An 8,532-nucleotide genomic window follows, 5' to 3' on the forward strand; every position below is an offset into this window, starting at 1 on the left:
GGGGGGTTGAATTGTATTTGATAAGTTGCTAAGTTTTTGCTATTTTGATGAAGGCTGGTTGGTTTATATAAAATTACACAAATAAGTAGCAATCGGATTCAGAAGCAGCAAACAATGAAAGCATAAATAATTTGACACATAGATTTATCTTGGTTCACCACTAACTTGGCTACATCCAATCCCCTCATTCAGAAGGCTTTAATCCACTAATTCAAATACCTTGAATTACAAAGAACATGTCCCTCCAAGCCAGTCTTCCTAAACAACTTGACAACCCCAAACATTTAAGGAATTAACCACCTTGACCCTACAAGCCAAGTCTTCTCCTAACAACCTGTCCCTACAAGCCAAGTCTTCTTATTGAGCCTTGAGTATCTATTTATAAGTAAAATTAGGGCTTCAATTTAGTCCTTGTTTTATTTTGAATTGTATCTTATTCAGATAGACTTTGTAAATAGATTTTGTTCCTATTTTGTTTAGATTGAATTTGTAATTTCTTTGGATTGATTATGTTCATATTTTGTTCAGATTGAGTTTGTAAATTCTTCAGATTGATTTTGTTCATATTTTGTTGTGAGAAATATTAATTAAATCTTCTTCAAATATTGATCAAATTTTTTTCAAATGTTGATCATATCTTCTTTTTAACTTGGTCAAGTTGATGCTTCATCCAAAGTAGTTGAGAACAACAACCAATTGCTGAAATGTATCCAGTCTTTGCTATTGACATGAAAATGGTGCTTCGTATCTTACTTGACCAAGATATTAAGTTGTCACATAGAATGGTAAAGTTGCCACTAGTGCTCTTTCTCTCAAGTTTATCTCCACCATAACCAGAATCACAATATCCACTCATTTTGTATTTAAAAGATTTCTTATAGAACAAGGTAAGGTGGGTAGTGTCTTTTAGATATCTAAGGATGTTCTTAACAGTAGTTAAATGTGATTCCCCAAGGCCAGCTTAAAATCTTGCACAAACACATACACTAAACATGATGTCAGGTCTGGAAGTAAGAAGGTAAAGTAGGGATCCCATCATTCCTCTATAGGTTTTTTGGTCAACTTTTTTGCCTAAATAATCTTTTTCAAGTGAATAGGTATGGTGCATTCGTGTAGCCATAGGTTTGCAATCACTTATTTTAAACTTCTTGAGAAACTCTTTTGTATATTTAGTTTGATGAATGTATATACCTTTTTGACTTTTTTGAATTTGTATCCCTAAGAAGAACTTAAGTTCTCCCATCATAATCATTTGAAATTCAAGCTGCATCAATTTAGAAAATTCTTGGCAAAGAGTGCCATTAGTAGATCCAAAAATTATGTCATCAACATAAGTTTGAATAATAAAAATTTCATCTCCTAATGATTTTATAAAAAATGTATTATTTACTTGTCCTCTTTTAAAGTTATTTTTAAGCAAAAAGTTACTAAGTCTATCATACCATGTTGTAGGTACTTGTTTTAGACCATAACAAGATTTCTTAAGTTTAAAAACATGATTTGGAAATTCAGAACTTTCAAAACCTGGGGGTTGTTTAACATAGACTTCTTTACTTATATAACTTTATATAAAAGCACTTTTAACATCCATTTGTAATAATGTAATGTTATTATTTGCAACAAAATAAAGTAGGATACGAATAACTTCTAACCTGGCCACTAGAGTAAATGTCTCAGTGTAATCAATGTCCTCATGCAAATTGTAGCCTTGTGCGACAAGTCTTACCTTGTTTTTGACCACTTCACCTTTTTCTTTTTGATTGTTTATGAAAATTCATTTGGTTCCAAAAATGTTCTTCTTTGGTATGTCTTCATTTATTTCCTCTTGTTCTAGTAAACCGGTTTTGTTTATGGTTGATTATGCTTGTTTCTAAAGAAATAGACTTGTATTATGCTTTTGCTGAAATGTTCAGATTTTGTGATTTTCTTAGTTCCTCTAAATTTTGAAGAAAGATATAACCTATAAATATAATATCAAACAATAATTAAATTTAAAGAAAGATATAACCTATATGTCAACATTTTCAGTTTTACTATGAAAACCCTCCCATTTCTTCTTTTCTAGTTTTCAGATTATGAATTTGCATATTCTTTGATCACAGGGTCTGGATGAAGGGATTTGAATTCCCTTCCAGGTTTGTAGTTTTAATGAATTTGATAAGAGTGTTAAGAGAAGTCTTCTGATTTTGATGGTTTTTCTGTCACTTCTGTTTCTACTGATGTATTAGGTTCTTTTGGTAATTTTGGTTTTACCGATACTTTAGATTCATCAGATGGTTCTGATTTTTGTGATAGTTCTGGTTCAATATATGGTTCTTCTTTTTCTGATAGTTATGGTTCAATAACTGGTTCTGGTTCTAATAGGTACTTTGCTGACCAGTCTTTTAATTTTTCCACCAAATTCAAGTCTTGGGACATAATCCTTTTTCTCTTCATAAGTAGTTAGCATCCATTTACTAGATGCCATGTTGGTGTTTCAACTTGGTTGCTTAGAACATCTGCAACATAAACAATTTTGTCTTGGTACCAAATCTGATTGGGTTTTGGTTTGTTAGTCTTGAAAGGTTTTCTTGTCTTTCCTTGTATTTAACATGGAACAAGATAATTTAGAGTGACCTTTCTTAGAACAGATAGTACACAAAAAATCAAAGTGAATATGTTTAGGTTCAGTTACTATTTCTTCAAATCCTATACCTCTTTTACCATTTCTACTAACACCATAAACCATAGATGCATACTTGCCTCTTTCCATACTATTAGCTAGAAAATCTTGGAATAGTTCTTCATGCTTATCAGAATTATATGTGGTATTTTCAACATGGATATCTTTCAAGGTTTTATCTTTAAGTTCAACAATATAAATTTTTAGATTTGCATTTTCTGTTTTAAGTTTAGTAATATCAGTTTTTAGAGTTGTATTTTCTGTTTTAAATTCAAAGTCTTTAAATTATTAACTTTTTCATTTAGGTTTGCATTTTCTTTCCTAAGTGTTTTCAGTTTTAAAGACAATTTGTGATTTTGATTTAAAAAATTATTTATAACAGTAATTAAATCAGATCGAGTAAAATCAGAAAATATCTCTATTTCTTCATCTGTTAATTCACTTCTAGAGTCAGAATTTGTGTTGGTTCTAGAGGTAGAGTTGGTATGAACCATCAGAGCCAAATTTGCATGCTCTTCATCATTAGAGGATTCATCAGAACCATCTCATGTAGCCATTAGACTATTCTTCTTGGGTCTAGAATCTTTCCTTTGATGTTTCCCTTTCTCCATATTTGGACATTCTGACCCTATATGGTCAGGTTCATTACGTCTATAGCAGATGATGTTTTTATTGTCATATTTATCATCCTTTCCTCTACTAGATTGCCTGTAATATCTTTGGAGAAATTTCTTCTTTCTGTTGTGCAAGATCCTTTGAATTTTTTGGGATATAAACGGTAGTTCCTCATCCTCTAAGTCTCCATTTTGATAATCTGAATCATCATCATCTGATTATGTTGTTGCCTTTAAAACTTATCTGCCTCTTATTCTGATGTTGGCTTGGATTTCAAAGCCAAGGTTGGGTGTTGCTTCTTGGGCTCATCCTCTACAAGCTCAATTTCATGTGATCTAAGAGAGCTGATTAATTATTCCAGCTTATGACTATTCAGATCCTTTGCTTCCTGAATGGTAGTGATTCTAGGTCTCCACTTGCTTGTCATACCCCTTATTATATTCTTCATATGATCAATAATAGTATAACTCTTTTCAAGTACCTTTAATCTTGAGACTAGAGTCTGGAATCTGGAATATATTGTTTCAATGTCTTCATCTTATTATATCTTAAACAACTCATACTTTTTGAATATGAGGTTGGATTTTGCTTCTTGAACTTGCTTGCTTTCTTCATAGTTCATAATCAGACTATCATAAATACTCTTTGTTGTCTCCTTGTTGGTGTACTTGTCAAACTCCTTAAAGGTGATTGCATTTATCATGAATGTTCTAGACTTATGATGCATCTTGTATATCTTCTTTTGATCAACATTCATCTCTTTTTTTGGAAATTCAATACTGTCAATATTCTTTATAGAAATATAACCATCTTCCACCCAATCCCAAAGTTCAGGATCTTGTGAAATTTTCTCCTTCCAGTACTCAAAATGTTCTCCATCAAACAGAGGTGGCATGTTAATGTTTCCTCCAACAACTTCTTCATTGTATCCAAACATGTTGAACCCTTGGATCTTTCCTCAAACACTATAAAATACTCATATTTCAATCCGAGCTTTGACTCCAATTGAAGGTGGAAACACGAAAAAAAAGGGGTTGAATTGTGTTTGACAAAGTTGATAACTTTTTGAGAATTTGATGAAGGCTGATTGGTTTTTATGAATTACTTAGATAAGAAGCAATTAGATTACTTAGATAATTTGACACATAAATTTATCCTGGTTCACCACTAACTTGACTACATCCAGTCCCCTCATTCAGAATGCTTTAATCCACTAATTCAAATACCTTGTATTACAAAGCACCTAGACCTCCAAGCCAATCTTCCCAAATAGCCTGACAACCCTAGAACTTTGACGAACTAACCACCTTGAATCTACAAGGCAAGTCTTTTCCAAACCACCTGACAATCCCAGATTGAAGAAGGAACTAAACCACTATTGGGTTGGAGACAAAAGATTGAAACTTTAAGTGTTTGCTTCTCATAAAGATGATAATAATAATAATAATAATAATAATAATAACTCTCACACTCTAAGAAAAAAATACTTATATAATATTTCTCATTCGAACAAGTGTTTCTCTCTTTGAACTCTAAGATGAATTTGGAATTTTGAGCTTGAGTTCTTATACTATTTTCTGGTTTTTTGTTGATCTTATTCTTCTCCAGCTTTGAGTTTCTATTTATAGTTAAAATTAGGACTGCAATTTAGTCTTTGTTTAATTTTGAATTGTAAATTGTTCAAATTGAATTTGTAAATTCTTCAGGTAAATTTTGTTTAGATTGAGTTTATAAATTTTTCATATTGATTATGTTCATATTTTGTTTTCATAAAATACTTTTGTTATAATCAAAACTCTAAGTATAAAATCAACTTTGTTCCCACAATGCTCCATATCAAACCATTGTGGTATTTTCTTATGTGATCAACAGAGCTACCTATTGGCATAACACATCCAATTAGAATCTTTAAAATTACCCTATATCTGGGCTTTAAGTGTACTTATTTAGAGTTAACCTTGGGATTTTTAAAAAGTTCCTTGTTGATTTTAGAAGACCCAATTCTTGCTCGTATCCGTTTTCAATAATCATGCCTTCATATAGTCATTTGGTGATAGCAACAATGGTTTGTTGAGTAGCTTTGATCGGAAGCCCTAAAGCGATGCTTGAGATTTCTCCATTTGTGTTCGCATCTGAAAACTTCAAAATATCTTTAACCAAAACATCTAGAGCACATCATTTGTAAACGCCCAAAATTTTTGATCCTAAGATTACTTAAAAATATTTGTTTTCTTTTTGAAACAATTATAATTTTTTTCCTTAGTAATAGTACATCATGTAATAATTTGAAGATGCGTCAGAAAATGACTTGATATATTTTTTTTTGTAAAAGACGTAATGCAATTTACTAAAATATTATTTATTCATTTATTTGCAAAATTAATATTCCAGTTGTTAGATCAACATTTATTTATGCTCGAAAATAAAATAAATTCTCTTTAAGAGAAATTCAAAAGAAGCAAGGTTGACTGAAATTAATGACATTCAATTATTTACTAGCAAATGAAATCTCATTTCCGCATTTCTATTAAAAGTTATTGATGAAGAGTAAATAACTTTACAATGCACCACAAAATTTTTTGTAATACAAAATATTATTTTTAAGTAAAAGTCTCATTTTCCCAAGCGCGTGCACCAATCAAACATCATTCATTCAACTCTTTGAGATCATTAGTACCTAAATGTTGGTGTAAGGGGCCAGTTCATCCCACACTAAAAATTAAACCAAATAATAAATTAACAGACATAAAATATGAATTTAAAATCTTTTTGTCATAAAAGGTTTAAATAAATTGATTCTTTAATAGTTCTCAAAGATGTACCAAAGGTCATAAAATGTATCTAAATAATTCAAGTAGCAACCATAGAGTAAATAATTAGATCAAAATAAAAATAACAATAAAATGTATGCAAATTATAAATGCTCCTAAACATATATGATCCAGATATAATCAGCCACACTGACGTCCACACAAAAGTCACCTATACCAATGGGGAAAAATTAAACCAGCCACACAGGCATCCACAAAGATGCATATGATATTTCTTGAAATGATAACGATGCTCAAAAGATACATGTCACCACCCACTTAGATAGTCATACAAATCACAAGACACTTAGACAACTACAAAGATAACAATATTTAAAACACAAATCACCCGCCACTTAGACAACCGCAAAGACAACAATATTTAAAACACAAATCATCATCCACTTAGGCAACCACAAAGATAAAAATATTTAAAACACAAATCACCAGCCACTTAGGCAATCACATAGACAAAATATTTCAGATTAAATTTTTTAATTACATAAGACATCAAATTTATATTCTCATGGATGTTCATAGTTAGATCTCAATAACTTCAACACATCAAATATGCACATGAACAAATATCTCAAAATCACCACTTTCATTTTAATAACCCATAAGATTCGATTTGGCTACTTGTTATTGATAAAAATTAAAACTCATATTACCAAGAATACAATAACAATAGAAATTTTATTTCTTTCACTATAAAGTTTTCCGCATTATAAAAATGAACTATACATTAATACATTTCAATAAATCAATTTTCTCGTATTGTCAAAATTAAAAATATAAAATTCTAATCAATTTCCTCATGACACATATACTCTTCATAAAAGTCAAATTTTAAATTTAAAATACTCAACAAGTCAAGACTTAATATCAAATACATCATAACAAGCATATTACTAATGATATCATCATAAAAACTATAACTTTATAATTAAGTACTCTAAAACACGAAAAACGTTAAACATTTTCACTACAAACATATTTATTAAGGGATAATAATAAAAGTAGAACTCTATAATTAAATTCATCAAGATAGATGTATTACTCAAAAGAAACAATCAAAATATTATAGTTAATTTCTTTACAACGAAAATAAAATCAATCTTTTTATTTTAAGACATCTAGACATCATATCAATATCCTACGAACCGCTAATATAATATATAGCCTAACTCTGCATGGGGAAAAGCCCTTACCTTGAATGTTTTTCTTCTACGTGACACTATATAGACCTCGAAAAATCTCATAAAGATGAAGGAACGAAAGTTTAGAACTCCCACAAGAAAGAGAGGGAATATATGGGTGGTTGTTTGAGTGACTTAGAAAATATTTGAGATAAACAAAATATAATGTTGGGAATTGCGTGTGAAGTATGAGTGATTAGTTGCAAGTTTTATCGTATTCTATGAGGAAGAGGTGTACGAGACTAATATGGAGATGTGAAGTTAATTGGAGGAAGAGAATAATTCTTCTCATTGAGGTTAATTGTACACATCAATAAGGTATTCAGTTGGAATAATATCATTCAATGACCAATCGTTATGAATTAATTGACATTCATGTACTTATTCTTACTTGTTACACATTTGAGTAGATGTAAAGTAGAAAACACATGGTTCTATAACTAAAGGCTATTAAAAATAAAATATAGTTATCAAGAGTAGTAGTGTGACTGATTAAATTTTGGTCGAAATTGACTTGGTCATTGTTCACTCAAAAAAAAATACTCCTACGAGTTTTAATTAATTACTAACAAAACCCCAACAATTAATTAATTAATATTAATATACTTCATCAAATAATTAAACATTAAAGGAACAATTATCTTATTATTATCGCACTAAATTAATTAAATATAATATATAAATAAAACTAAGGATTTTCACTAACTCTACTATCTCCTAGGTCGAATACTTATTTGGTCTAAAATAAAACTAATAAACGATATAACTTCTATAAATTATAATTTAATTAAATAATTCAACTAATGTTTTCATCAACTAAAATAAATCAAGTAAGACCAAAATATCACTGCAAGTTACGCATAACAAAATAAAGCCAACGTATCTAACACATCAATTTTATAATTATCAAAATTAATCAAATAAACAAAATACACAGTTGACCACATAGGAAATAATTATGCCATAAACTGTTCTAATGTAATTGTCACACCAAAATAATTAAATAAAAATAAATGTTATAATTATTGAAGTAAAATAGAGAGTAGTAAATTTTAATTTAATTTCTTCACATATAGAATAAAATTTTAATTAAATAATAAATTACGAAAATTATTAAAAGACACATATACAATATATATAAAATTATTGGGGTGTTACAATACTTACCCCCTCAAAAATAGTTTCGTCCTCGAAACTAAGAGGAAAAACAAATGGACAAGTTGCATACACGTATTGATTAAAAATG

Source organism: Cicer arietinum, chromosome 3 (genome assembly GCF_000331145.2).
Source record: "Cicer arietinum cultivar CDC Frontier isolate Library 1 chromosome 3, Cicar.CDCFrontier_v2.0, whole genome shotgun sequence".
NCBI lineage: Eukaryota > Viridiplantae > Streptophyta > Magnoliopsida > Fabales > Fabaceae > Cicer > Cicer arietinum.